Here is a 14427-nt window from a genome sequence, read left to right on the forward strand (position 1 = left end):
GATGTAACGTAGAAGCTACTACGGCAAGCCACAAGCTCCATACTCTGCTCCATTCTGATGCACTGTCAGACAAACATCCATAAATGTACGACCTGTTCGACCCAATTTTTTTTGTACCGGTACTGTGAGGTTGGGAGTGTGAGCGGCTGTAAGCTAGAGTGTATAAACAGATAGATGATAGGAAATGGAGGCTGGTTTACCTTATGCCTGATAGTTCAGGGCACAACTCAGACAACTGATGAACCACTGCCGCTCTGCAGAAACTACGTCCCAGAAAACACCGTCTTTGATTTTGGCCAAAAACAGCATAATCAGAATTAAAAGATGATTGAAGTTGGACTTTAATGTGCTTTGTGCTGTTTATATCTTAAAAACAACTTGTGATGGTTTTACTAAGAATTCATAAATGCAAACAGGCTTAAACATTGGTAAAAAAAAAAAAAGCCAAAAAAATCCAAATGAAAAAATCCAAATGTACATTTTTTACATTTTTTTGGCTGCAACAACTAAATATGAAACAAATTTTTTGTCCACAACTGTTTTACATAAATATGTAACTTTGTCAACCTTTTCAAATACAACATCTTCATGTGTTTACATTTTATCTGTTAGGATAAAGAATAAATCTTTCATTAAGATACATATTAAATATTGAGCATCGGCACTGCATGCAACAATATATAGGTTAGCTGGTTAACAATATGGCCTAAGGACAAAAAAAATCTTCCTTATCTACTTCAGATGTGCTCACACCACCCATGTCTTTGTGCGTCTAAATCTGACAAAATTGTTGTGACAAGCAATTTCCCGTTAATCACTGGTCCTGTAGCTGCACCTAACCTTTCTAAACTGCCTAAGGAAATCTCAGATGACCCCTTCTGAGGTTGAATATCTGCATGCTCCCTGAGCACTGGTAAGCAGGGACTGGTCACGCAATCTAATTACAACACACACACATGCACAGTCTTTGCCCCTGAAGGGATGGAGCGCACAGTAGGGTACATCATCTATTCTGACAACAAACCCCAGCCATGCTACTCAATTAGGAGCACTTCATTAAATTATTTCATAGGTCTGCGTCTAACCATCACAAACATTTTACAGACACCAGACTATAAATATTAAATTTGGATTTGTGCACTGAAACAGGGAGTGTGCAGCAAGGAGCACCTCCCTTCCTCCGTCCGCTCCTCTCCCACCCTTCCACAGCCTATGATGTAATGTTCCTGCTGCTGATAGAGCAACCCCCTCTCTTGCTTTTTTTATTTTTTATTTTTTCTTCAGTCTCCCCTCCCCTTCCGATTGGCTTCTGCTGCTGCTGCTCTCTCCGGCGGTGGTAGTGGCGGCGGATGCGTGCGTGCAATGCCGGCTCAGCTGCATCCTCGGGCATCTCTCGGGATTCCAAAGAGGTTCTTTTCCTCTGTCACCAGCTGCAAGAGAGATGCCAGGACTGAGCAATGCATGACCTTGTCCTCTGCTGATAGAAGGTAAATCTGCCGGTTTCTGACTGAGGGATTTAACTGGAATAAAAGAGAGAGAAAATGAGGAGAAGAGGAATGACAGGTGCAGGGTTGAGTTGTGGTGACCAGTTACCTGCTGGGAAAATCTGTTGGATCGCTAAAAGCTTCTTGTAGCCTCAGAACTGGATGCCGTGGCAAATGCTCTCTCAGTGTGCGTGGATGTAGTATGGTGTTGGTTTCCATGGTAAAGAGGAGACAGGTCCGTGTGCTCAGAGGTAATTCAGAGCATGTTGTGAGGAGCTGCAATTACCTTTAGAGTGTGAGGATTTTTTATCTCCTGTGTTGTCACACATCTTGAGTATTAAAAAATATAATGATTTGTGGTCTTACTTTTATAAAATGCTTCACTTTGACCTGTCTGCTCTACAAAACTGGGCGTGTACAGTGAGAGTAATACAGCTGACTGGTATCTGCATGCAAATCTCTGACTCCTCCAGATGAACTGAGATTTACTGAAAAGATGCTTAGTCAAACACTTTCCCCGTACTGTCCCCGTCTATACAAAAATGTGTGCAGATTGTGTCATCCGGAGTTCCGCTCCTGATTATTTTTGGGTGGATTTTTTTTTAAATAAAAAAACCTTTCTTCTCTCTTGCTCTTTGCAAAGTTAAATTTTTATGTCTCGTCTGCCCCACATGTAGATCGCCTTATAACTAATTCATCCTGAGGATTTTCCCTGCTTGAGTCATCACTCTTTTGCTTTTGTCTCTAATTGTCCGTTCTTCTCAGGAGGACACAGAGCACGAGGAGGTAAATGTTTCTCTGAAGTAATTGGCTTAATGAACTAACAGGTCTCTGGATCACAGTTTTAGCAGCTCGTTGGGATAGGGACAATGTCTAGAGAAGAATTTTAGCTGAGAACAAACTTGATAGTTATTTTAAATGTTAATATAATTTAGCTTAAATGAAACGTTGGATGCTGGGAATTTTTTTGAAGCAAAAATGCTTGAAATCTTAGGAAGAAACACAATTAAATTTGCCAATACAGGGAGAACGATGTAACCACATTAAGTCTTTCTTTACATATTTTTCAATTTTTTTTAATTTTTTTTTTCATAGACAAACCAACAATTTCCAAGACCAATCATGTAATTAGTTTGATTTAACTTAAAGGGGCCCTACCATGAATATTCTACTTTTTGAGGTTTTAAATGCATTTTACTGTACATTCCTCACTATGAAGAACCCCAAAACGGTATTTTGATCCGTTCATGCATTTAAGAATAATCCTCTAAAAACCTGCGCTGTGTGCAGCAGCCCCTCCCATACCCACGAAAACGAGCAGGTGGTATTGTGCTGACGTAAGCACGATGTCACCCTCTCTCTCCAGGGAAAATTTGTTTTGCAAGCTCCGCCCCCAGGCTAGAACGAACACACACCCCCTTTCTCAGAAGAGAGATTCTGTGGTGCCAGATTGTGTATCCTGGCAGGATTCCTCTGCGTACCAAATCTGCAGTAAAAAGTGTTGAACCTGGACTTCATACTCAAAATCCATCAGCAAAATACAAAGTTTGAATAAGTGAAAAATCCTGGCAAGCGTTTGCAAACCACAGCGCATCCATCTTTCTCTTCTGTTTTGACCCGCCCCTACAGCTGCTAGCCAATGACTGAAGAGATATTTAGTCATGTGGTTTTGTTTACAAAGTTTGTTCACGCTGTGGAGGCTCGGGAAGGCTCATTGACGATCTATGGGAAGGCTCAAGGATGACGTCGTGAAATGGGAGGGACCGACAAGGAGCAAAAGGCGGAGCCTCAGTGATAAAGTCGTTTTACTTCCAGGTATTAAAGCAGTCCACAGAAATGACTCCTATTTCATAAATATTTTGTTTTTTAGTGTTCTGAATGTGATATATGATCATATATATGGATATAGTTTACTCTGAGAGGTTGAAGAAAATCATGGTATGGTCCCTTTAGAATATTAACTATCAGTATTTAATGTTTAACATGTGACATTAATACTTGTAATAACAATGGAATCAAATATATGTGACCTCTATACTGCTTTTCTAAAATGTCATTTTGGCAAAAAAATGTTTATGAGCAATAAATGAATCATTTATACCAGTTACATTTTTTATAGCAGATGAAAAAAAAATCTATCATTGTTATAGACCAAGAAAGAAAAGAGGATCCAAATAAAGAGTCATAAAAAACGTTTAGTTCCAGTTTTTTTTGCCAGAGTTTCCCAGCTTTTCCCGAGTTGTGCTGCTCTTTGAAGATCCAAAAAGAACTTATTTATTGGCGTTAGATATTCTTCATGGAACTATTGCTCAAGCAGAAGTAAATACAACTTTCTTCTGATCATTTTACTTGGGTGAGAGTAAAAAAGTAATGTGGTGAAAGACTAATAACACGCACTGAGGTACAGTTTAGACTTATTTAATCTTTAATCTATTCATAAATTGAAATTTGGCAAACAAAAACAGAATATTTTATTTCTGGTGTTTTCTGATATAAAAAATATTAAAAAGAAACAACAGCAAAAGAAAAATTCTCTTGTTTACAGACTTTTTGACAACTAGATTATTACTAAAGCGTAGAATAAACTAAGAGTGCTCAATATAGTTATTGGTCGACATAATGTTCCGCTTTTCACATGTAAAAACTGAGAACTGTGTTTCATTGTACTGATTATATAACATACAGTCTTTTCTACTTACTTACAGTTCTAGTTTGTTTTAGTATTAAAGTTATGGCTTACCTATGCATACAATACAGTAAAAAACAAAAGCTGAGAAAGCACAAAATATTAAGTCAGCTGACTGCAATAAATTTCTAAGTTTTTAAATCTAACTCAAACTGATCCAGATTTCAGGTCGCTTTAATATCTTTTAAGTCATCACGACTCAAAAGCTTTAAAAAAATCAGATTTTTTCATTCCTGCTGGTGTACAAACAATCTTTTTTAATAAGATTCTTAGATTATGTTGGAATTTTTTGTGAATTTTTTGCACTTTATAAAAAAAAAAACAGATTTTTTTGTTGTGTAAAAATACTATGTCAGCACACTGTTGTTTGATGAGAGTAACAGCTTTTTAACATAAATCTACTCCAGTAAAGCAATAACTTTTTTTACATAAAAGCTACTAAAATAATTGTAATTGTGTACATTTATTTCTGCCCACCTCTGGTTATTATTATATGTGGGGAGCTGTCTGTGGACGAGCAAGGAGAGGTGGAAACAACAGGAGCGTTGAGCTGCTGCCACAGACATGCAGGCCACCTGAAGAGCGCTCGAGCTGTTCTGCTTGCTCTGCTGAATTGCAAACAGTTTGGGAGATTTGCAGCTTCTCAGAAGAACCATATGAGTTTATATCTTTTAAGACAAGGCAGACCGAACTCAGAGAGGAATGCCACACATTGTGGAAGACGCTATGATGTGGGAAGTCACACAATATGTGTGATGTTGTGAACATATGACTTGTAATTCTGGGAAATTTAGTAGCATTTTTTTTTTTAGACAAGTGAGTCATTTACAGAAGGATGACAAAGGGAAATGGAGCAGCAGTTTAATAAAACGACCTTGTGTGATTCATAGAGCTGTAAAGCAGTCGCGCACAAACGCCAACCCCTGACGGGTTTGCTCACTGGCATCACCTCCCTGCCAGAGGGCACCCGTCCCACAAACCCTCTCTGCTGTGAGAGGATGTGGATTAATTCCTTCGGCTGTGTTGCACAGAGCCGGCTCAGCTTCATTTCTACAGACGAAACGCGGGGTGAAGGAAAGCTGCGACCCCAAACACCAGTGTGTGTGATTGATCACGGGCATTACACGCCATCAAACACGCAACTTCCATCACACATCCCGCTGAAGTGACTCATTTCTCTCAGTTGTGTGTCACTCTTTGCCACCTTTGTCTGCACAGTTTGTGTTCAGTAACAAAAAGGTCTTCTTTTTGTATGGAGAGAAAATAGTGTCATCCCAATTTGTACGTGTGTAGTTCTTGATTTGTTCATAACTTTGGAATTTGTGCGTGCGTAATTCTTGATATGTGCGTGAGTAATTCTATATTTCTGTGTAACTTTGGATTTGTGCGTCCATTTTGGCATTTATACGCATCACTTAAGAATAAATCTTTTCTTTCTCAGAGGCATAAAAAGAGTCTCACATCAGATTTGTGCATAAATGTGGTTTTGTGTGTGCGTAACAAGCAATTTGTGCGTAAAATGTAAAGATTTGTAGTTAGTTTCAAACTGTTGTAATTTTAATGTGTGGATGTGTAAATTATTATTTTTTTTAACTAAACAATTTTTGTACTTACGCTCAAAATGGATTGTATGAGTTACAAATCAAGAATTACACATGCAAAAATCCAAAGTTACACACAAATCAAGAATTAAGCTCACATAAATTGGGTTAATACTATTTTCTTTCCATATTTTCAGCCTACCTTGAAAATGAAAATTACTAACAGTATCATTAATAATGAAAGATTATTAATTGTATTCTCCAAATTTTACCAACTTAAAAAATACCTTTGTAGCAAACCCAGTCTGGAAGACCTTGAGCTTTATATCTGTCATCTTTTCAAGATAATCCATTGGAATTGTACTCCAGGGCTCCTGGAGTATTTCCCACTAGATATACTGGCTTAAAAGTCTCCTTCCTGCTGGTCTTATTATACAGCATTAGAGTTTAGAAGGTCTAAAGCTGGGACTCACCTGTCCTCAACACCTTCCAGTCTATCTGTGTTCTTTCATCCCTTTAAGTTTTTCATTTGTATTGGCCAGTTTGAAACGTTGTTAAATCTGTTGTTGGTCTTTGACAGGTTTTATTTAATTCCACTGCAGGCTGATTATCTACGAGTCTCCTTTATCCCAGACTGCAAAATTTTATTTAAAAAGTTTAAGGTTGTTTAATTATCAGTTTGTCTTATGACATTATTTATTATTAAACTTTATGATTTTATTCTTTTCTTTTCAATCTATTCCACTTTAAAAAAAGAGAAGTCTGTAATATTCATCATAACTTTTAGACACAGAATAAAAAAACAATCCAGGAAATCACACTGAATAATTTTTAGATAATATATTTGTTTAAAAGTGTAGAAAATAAGAATTTAGGTCCTGTAAACAAGACCTGTTGCTTCTTTGAGGAACTTCTGATTTTCCCACTTTACCTGTATCAGAGTACCTGTTTGAACTGGATATTTGTATAAGAAACACCCGTCTACAACCTTTAACGGTCAGATTCAAATCTCTCCACCATCTCAGGTCATCACTAATAATCTTCATACACAAACCATCTTGAGAACATTGGAGAAACAGCCCAGAACTTGTGTAAACCAGCACATGTCCAGGTCCAAAGTTTCTTTATGTCTATTATTTTCACAATGAGACCCTGGCTTGAGACCCCTTGTGGCTAAATTATTTGTCAATCAAGTCACGACTACCGTATTTTCTGTAGTTTAAGTCGTAAGCTGCCAGAGCCAAAAAAAAAGAAGCATAATGAAGAAGAAAAAAGCATAAATGTCGCTCGAACATCAAAATTGAGTGTCTTTTTCGACACGTCAAATTCGATGCTCAATAATTGTTAAAACAATGTACTAAACCAGGGGTCTGCAACCTTAAACAGTAAAAGAGCCATTTGGGCTTGTTTTCTACCGATCAAAACATAAAAGGAGCCGCATAGTCTTACTTTGGAATTTAAGAAATTTGGATTTGCATTCATGAACTTTTTTTAAATAATAAATATGAATTACATCTATTTTTTTGGCATGGACAAAAGCAAAAATATAAACAAAATCTAGTATCTCTCAAAATCAGATTTTTTTTTTTTTTTTTTACATTTGACAGAAACTCAAATAACTTATTTTCAAAATAAAAGATGTCCTGTGCAAACAGGATCATATCAGTGCAGCTCTGGGCATCTAGTAACCAAAGTTATGCAGGATTAAACAATGTGCTTTTAATTCATCATAGATCAAAAAAAAAAAAAATCCAAAATTTTGCTTTGCATACAAAATCTGTGCATTCTGGAGGTAGTATTAAGCAAACAAGACATCTTCAGGTCAAAAGAGATGTAAAAACCTACATAGTTTATCATCTATGTGCACCTCAGTCATCAATTTATACAATTAACTAATCTAAATTAATTAAATGCTAATTAAGTAATCCTTATTTTCAAAAAATTGCTATTTATTTATCTTTTGTTATTTTTTTTTATTTACATGAACTTAAATACCTATTTTCTGCACCATTACACAAAGAAATCCTTTAAAAATAAAAAAAAAGAGAATGTGATGCATTTATGTCAGGGGTATTCAAATTCAGGCCTCGCTCCTTATTGGCTAAACATACCTGATCCTGGAAATTAGCAGCCAATAAGGAGCTTCAATGGAAGGTTGGTTGGAAAACATGTAGGACACCGGCCCTCGAGGCCTGGATTTGAATACCCCTGATTTATGTGAATCTTCCAGACTGTCATAGTTGAAGTGTTCCTGATGAACATCTTTTTGAGAGACAACTTGCAGATTCAGTGAATGCTGAATGCTTTACTGCTCTATTGTGTCTATGTCAGCCTCTCTGTCTGACAGTAATGTCTGTACTTTTGTGTAGTATTGACAGTATGAGAACTACAGCTTCATAAAATTAGATTCCTCTTGCAACATGCCCTAAAGTCCTCAAACTAAAGATTATTTTTAAGTAAGCAAAGAGCACTTAACACCATTAACTTTGTTTTTCCAACTCGGCTCTGAAAGAACAGAAGCGGGTACAGCCAGAGCAGCGTTTGAATTCCTCAAGGCTGAACTTTTTTGAATAAAAAGGAAGACTGTTGAGCCAATCATTTGGACAACTTACAGATCAGGGCAAAAAAGAAGTGATTCAGAGATGAATCGTCACATTATTCTATCACACGCAGCATGAAATGCAAGCCCTTCAGCACACCAGATGTTCCTCTTTTAACAAACTAATGCAGCTAATGCAAGACTGGAATGTGTTCCTGTGACACAGTTAAACAGCTTTGATCACTGATTAGAAATCTCACTTTGAGTTGAAAACATTTCTCTGTGTCTCCTAAGATTTTTTAGATTTCAGCCATATTCCCATGCGTATGGGAAGTTTACCTGTATGGGTGCTGTGGGTTTTCGGGATGTCTGAGCCCCTGGACGGTTGAAGACAACAGCGGCCATATAGGGTTGGGCACCGATTGGGTTTTATTCGGTTCCGGTGCCAAAGGGATTCTTTGGTTTCGGTTCCTAATCGGTGCCAATTTTGGTACTTCAGTAATAAAAAAATAATGCCTACCACTTCCCAAATCAACACATTTCCATTCCCCAGTCATATATTGACGCATGATTAAGACTCAGTGTCAAAAATGTATGTTTTAGGTGTCGTTGTTTTTTGCTGTGCTGGCTGTTCACTTTAAATCAGAGAACTGCCGCGCTGCGACAGGACAAAAATACTCGTATTTGATTAGTATTTTACCTGCTGATCGGGTCATTGAAAACATCACGTGCCCAAAGCTGAGTTCCTGATTGGCTGATGTGATGCAGCGACCTGTCAAACTTCTGTGATCTGCTGTGAAATGCAGCCAGACATTCAAGCACTGTGCGGCGCGTGCTCTCGTGTTTGCCCCATCAGAGGTCTTATATGAACCCGCCCACTGTCACAAGAAAGGCAGAAGGATTGGCTAGAACTTCAACTTACTGAACAGATAAGAAGTGACTGACATGTCCTAAGACAAATAGACTTTCACTCAAACTACGCACCGAAATGTGGAACCAATTGAAGCAGGTTTTGGTAGAACCACGTAAATCATAACGGTTCCTACTTGGAATCGAATCTCTGTGCCCAGCTCTAATCTTAAAGGGAGCGCAGGCGTGTCTTTCTCTTGAAGTTTGTGCGGCCACCTAGAGGGTCATTGTTGAAAATGGAACGTATGATTGTCGTGCGTCAGGTAAATGTATTGTGAATTATTACTAAGGATAGTGTGAGTTACAAGCACCAATGATGTATGGGTGATGCTGTCATACGGTGCCCTTAGGCCACACTCCAGTTGTTAGTAAGGAGTACGTACTGGCCCCCACTGACTGTGCAAGTGGCTGTAGGATGCTTGTAAGAAGTCTACACAAACGAAACTCTGATTGTCTAATTTCCTAATTTTTAGCAGCAAAGGAACATGCACTTATCAATTGAACAGCACTAATGGGTGTATCTCACCACTTCATCCTTACATACCCTAATGAGTTGTTGAAGTGTTCTCTATGACCTGTCACTCGTAGTATGATAGTAGAAAAAAATGTGCACGAACATTCGTGCCCTCTGGACTCACCGAGCGGTCTACGTCCTTGATATTTCGAGTGGACCACCTGCATGTACCGTACAAGTGTGCCTATTTTTCTCTTGCAGACAGCCTGTATCCACCCATGAGGGCTGTTCCGACTAATGCTGCATTCACACCGGACACGATTCGCGCAGCAGGGGTGTCAAGCTTCAGTCTGAGGTCTTGGGGCACGAATTCACCTTTGCGGACGTGACATTTTCAGTGCCTTGATCAAAGTGTAGAAAAATACTTCAAATATGGCCACTTAATGTGGAAATTTTCATCTTGAACTTCCATCCATTTCCAGCCCACGGATTTCTGTCCCAGAGCCCATGGAGATGGAGAAATCGCACCTGTTACACTAGCCAGCTACTCGGTGGACAGTGGAGCTCACTATGCTAGCTATGCTAGCTCTGCCGGGTTCCAGTAGAGCTAGCTAGCGCTGCCGCCCAGCCTGCAAGTCCCTGGGCAACGGAGCTTACTATGTGCCTGCCAGTGGTTGGTTGCCCAGCAGATGGAGAATCACCGCAGGTGCTGTCATAGCGGGTGTAATCGCTCTAGCTCCATGGGCTTAAGACAATAAAAAACTAGACAATAAAAATAACTCCTCTCCAGTTAATGCTCAAACTCTACCACAGATAAATGGAAGTAACATTTAAAGCCTCCATTACCCAGACAAAGCTCCCGCTCCACGAGTGGAGAGCACCGATGTGGAAATGACTGAATGATCTGGTGAATCCAGACATAGGGACGTGCTTGTGTGTGTAGAGCTCTCCAAAACATATAACCCAAGCTACTCGCTCAACATCACCCATGTTTTCCATGACGTGGCAATAAAAGAAGTCCAGAAAAACTTTGGTAGTTGCTCCATGTGACGGCAGACACGCAAATTACATCCGTTGTGAATGTAGCATTAGGGTTACTCCTCATGTTCAATCTCCTTATTGAGAAAAAGTTTTACTTTTTAGAGTAATATCAATTACAGACAGAACTTTGATTGATGAGTGGTCCAATGAAAACTTTCTTTTGTAAAAGTCTAAAAAAGTTTCAATCTAAGGCATCAGTGTTCACCGAAACAGAGTTCCGTGTGCAAGAATAAGACAGCGGCGAGTGTTCTTGCTGTGGCTTCAGGTAGCTGTGCGGAAGCCTGACTTTACACAGAAACTCCAAGCCGGGCGGCGTTCACATTCCCAGCGCCTCAAACTTGGCATCATGCCTCCCTCCTTAGCAGCTGCCTAAAGTGTATAATTAGCGTATGCTATTTTAGAAACAGGCGTCCCTGTCACAACACCTCGCTATCTTACACTTCTCTCTGTTTACTCTGGAAATAAGTTTGCAGCGCGTGAAGTTATTTGGTAACACTTTAACAAGATTTTTTTTAACCCACTCTGCTGTATAATAATTAACATGTGTTCATCTAATTCTTTCCCAAGACCTAATTGAATTCATATGAAATACTTTTCTAATTACTAAAGAACTTCACCTCTTATTTTCCTTTCCTTCAAGAAGCAGAACATTGTCTCCTTCACAAATGAAACATTCTCCTCTGAGACTGGGTTGCATCACGCCTGTTCTTTCAGTGTCATGGCCTGAAAACATTGTCCTTGCCAGTGTTATTTTAGAACATCTTCATGACCAAACTTCATACGGAGCTCTGGCTGCATCATGGACTTTCAACATAGCTGAGGAAGTGTCCTTTCTTTACGTTTAGGTCTAGTGTTAAAAAGCTGAAAAACACTTTAGAGACTTGATAAAGATGTTGTAATCAGCTGCAGAATCATTGTTTTTGTCTCTAGTTTTGCAATGAAAGGAATCTTACCTGGGCAGAGAGCGTGTAAACACTATTGTTGATGGCTACATGGGTGTACATGGTCCAGATGTGCTTTAAAAAGATTCTTTTTGGTTCACGAAGAAAAGATCTGCTTTGATTTTGAAAGTCCAAGATAGGAGGCACGGGGAAAACCTTTAAAAGTCCTACTCTGATCATCTTTTCATCTATTTTAAAGTGTTTTTTTTTTAAATAATGATTTAGCCAAAATCAAATAAACTAATTTTCTAGGACATAGAAAGGAGTTCATCAGAAATTTGAGTTGTAGGGATTGTTGGGATAAAGTAAGCCTTCTCTCATTTCCCATCATCCCATGAACCCCAACCTAACATTACCAGTGCAACAAAAATGTTGAGCATTACCTGAGCTTTCCAGCTGTACCGCTTAGATCCAGATGCCAGCTTGAATGAGGAAAATGAAGACAAACAGAGATCTAGTCTAGGGATTGCCAATAATTTCCAGAATCGATTCAATTTGATTCACCAGAGCCTGGATTAGGATTTTTCAGATTCTTTTGAACCTCTCAATTCAGTTCAATTTAATTAAATTTTGAGTTTTTCATGTTTACACATTTAGACACATATGTTTAGAAATACATTTGTAATCTATGTTTTAAAAGTATTAATCTGATACAGTTACTGTAAAATGTATTAGTTACTGTAAGTAATAATGAAATTGTTTAAACCATACAGTGTTACATGGATTCTCAAACAGTAAAGCTCCAACAATTGTTCTGCCTCTCCTGGAAGGCATTTCAGTTTGTCCACTAGGTGGCGATCGCGCTATAGCATTACACCTTAGTCCAGAAGAAGAAAGCATGGGCAAAAAAACATTTTTATATAACATGAATGGTTACTTTGAATTGTTTTTTTTCTCCTAGAAGAGTTTGAAAAAAATTATACCTGTGAGTTTGTAAAGATGTTCATGTCATGTATGTTTAGGTTGACCAAACGTTAGCATTAGCCGTCCTATGGGAAATTCCATTATACGTTAGCATTAAGCTAGCAGACTTTAGATTTATGCATTAGATTGATCTCTACTTTTATAGATTGATTATTGATCTATTAAGCTTAGATCAATTTGAGATCGATGAATCACTTTTATAGATCTAATCTAGTCATCTACAAGTGGAGCCCGATAACTGTGGCTTTTCTGCTCCTAATTAACAATAAATTATATAAAAAAATACTTAGAAAATCAGTTTTAAGATTAATTTGCTTTATATATGTCCTCTATCATCAGGAAAAATTAACAAGAATATGTTAAAAACACACAAAAAAAATCAGAGTGGTTCTTTTAAGTCAATTTTTTAGATATAAATGTGTTTTACTGTTAAAATTCAAATAAAAACTGAATTGAAATCTTGCAGGTTTACAAAAAATAATCAAAAAACAGAATAAAACATCTTTATCGTCTTTGTCTCTAAGATTCAAACATCCTTTGTGTCTCAGCTGTCGACATGCTTTTCTTGTCCCTGATCTCACGAGCAGTTAGATGCATCATTCGTTTGAAGGTAATTATCGTACTTGAGATTCAGCTTTATCATGAAATAAACATCTGGAAGAGAAGCAAACACCTGCAGTCAGATCGACCTCCCAGGAGAGGAAACGGATAAAGCAGCAGGGACCAGACCTTTCTAGGAGATTCTAGCTTTATAAATGAGCAACATTTATGAAATAAACTGTTTGTCACTCTTATAAATACCCTTTCACTTAATGGTCTTTAAAGCTGCTATGATCTCATGATCTTGTTTTCCTGAAAATGAAAAGTGACACTGTTTGAGTTTGTTTCTGATCGTTGGTGTAATTTTTGTTTTTGCTTAAGGCAGATAAAACTAAAAATCTTATGACCAAAATTAAGGTGAAACCTCTTTTTTTCCCCCTTTAGGAGCTGATTTGAATCAAACAAAAACTCCAGAAAAGTCTTTGAAGTTTTGTGTTATCTCACGTTGGCGTGGATTCAGACCCGTGGCGTTTGGCAGAACAGCCTTTTGTTTTGGAGTCCCTGTGGATGGGCCATATCCAACCTGTCATCAACACTTTTAGCCTTTTTTTTTTGTTTGTTTCTCTCCTGGACTTTTCTGACTGAGATGAGGTGTGTTAGGACACAGCGACCTGCTGGGGGAGTGCTGTGACCATCGGGGACTGTGCACGGTCTGAAACAATGTTTATGTGGGTGGAATGTGTCAAAAAGCAACATTCACATGGGAAACACTGCCCTGAAGTCTCCAGCTGAATGTTGCAAAGTAAAAAAACGATAGTCCGCCAATCAATTCATCAAAAAAAAATCACAATTTATATGGAAAATAATGTATTCACGTTTTTATCCTCTCAAAATAATAAGCAAAAGCAAAGCAAATACGTCAAGCTCGTGCAGTAAAAGACCTCCCCACTCCTCTCGCAGCTCATATGACCCTCCCTCTGTGCGATGGGTGGAGCGTTGGGTGGCCTCAGGCAGGCTGTAGTAGCTCACTGTGTCACAGGCAGGCAGTGTGGACCTGTGGACGCATGAGCTGTCATCTGCTGAGCTCCGGCTCTTCTTTATCTGTGGATTTTGTCTTAGAGGAGGAGCTGGCTTGTTTCGTTTTTTTCCGTGTCACCTGTAGGAAAGCTGGGTTTGATCTGAAGTGGGTTTCGACTTCCCTCCTGGCTCCCACAGAGCGTAAGTAACACTGTTATAGACACTGCTCTGCTGTCTGTTAACTGTGTGGAGCTCCACGCTGCATGCATGTGAGGACAGCTGGAATGCAGGTGAAGTGATGGAATAAATCAGTTTTTTATTTGAAACCTTCTTTTTTTTTTTTTTTTTTTA

General features: G+C 38.5%; 1 protein-coding gene and 1 long non-coding RNA gene across 3 annotated transcripts in view; one reads left to right on the top strand and one right to left on the bottom strand.

Moving 5' to 3' along the window:
- Nucleotides 1-857: 857 nt before the first annotated feature.
- Nucleotides 858-14427, top strand: part of sema4ba (sema domain, immunoglobulin domain (Ig), transmembrane domain (TM) and short cytoplasmic domain, (semaphorin) 4Ba) — a 55735-nt gene continuing 42165 nt past the window's right edge. Inside the window, exon 1 of one of the 2 annotated variants that reach the window (XM_024282771.2) lies at nucleotides 858-1487. The gene's annotated coding sequence lies outside the window, so the exon portion shown is untranslated. Of the gene's footprint in view, nucleotides 1488-13991; nucleotides 14278-14427 lie in introns of those variants that run through there. The other variant, XM_024282770.2, reaches the window with a different exon arrangement.
- LOC118598862 lies at nucleotides 1258-2213 on the bottom strand. Its single transcript, XR_004948045.1, has 2 exons — nucleotides 1594-2213; nucleotides 1258-1520 (listed from the first exon to the last, which is right to left on the bottom strand). It is a non-coding gene; the product is annotated as an uncharacterized LOC118598862 (long non-coding RNA).

The sequence above is a fragment of the Oryzias melastigma genome, linkage group LG6, assembly GCF_002922805.2.
Source record: "Oryzias melastigma strain HK-1 linkage group LG6, ASM292280v2, whole genome shotgun sequence".
NCBI classification, from domain to species: domain Eukaryota; kingdom Metazoa; phylum Chordata; class Actinopteri; order Beloniformes; family Adrianichthyidae; genus Oryzias; species Oryzias melastigma.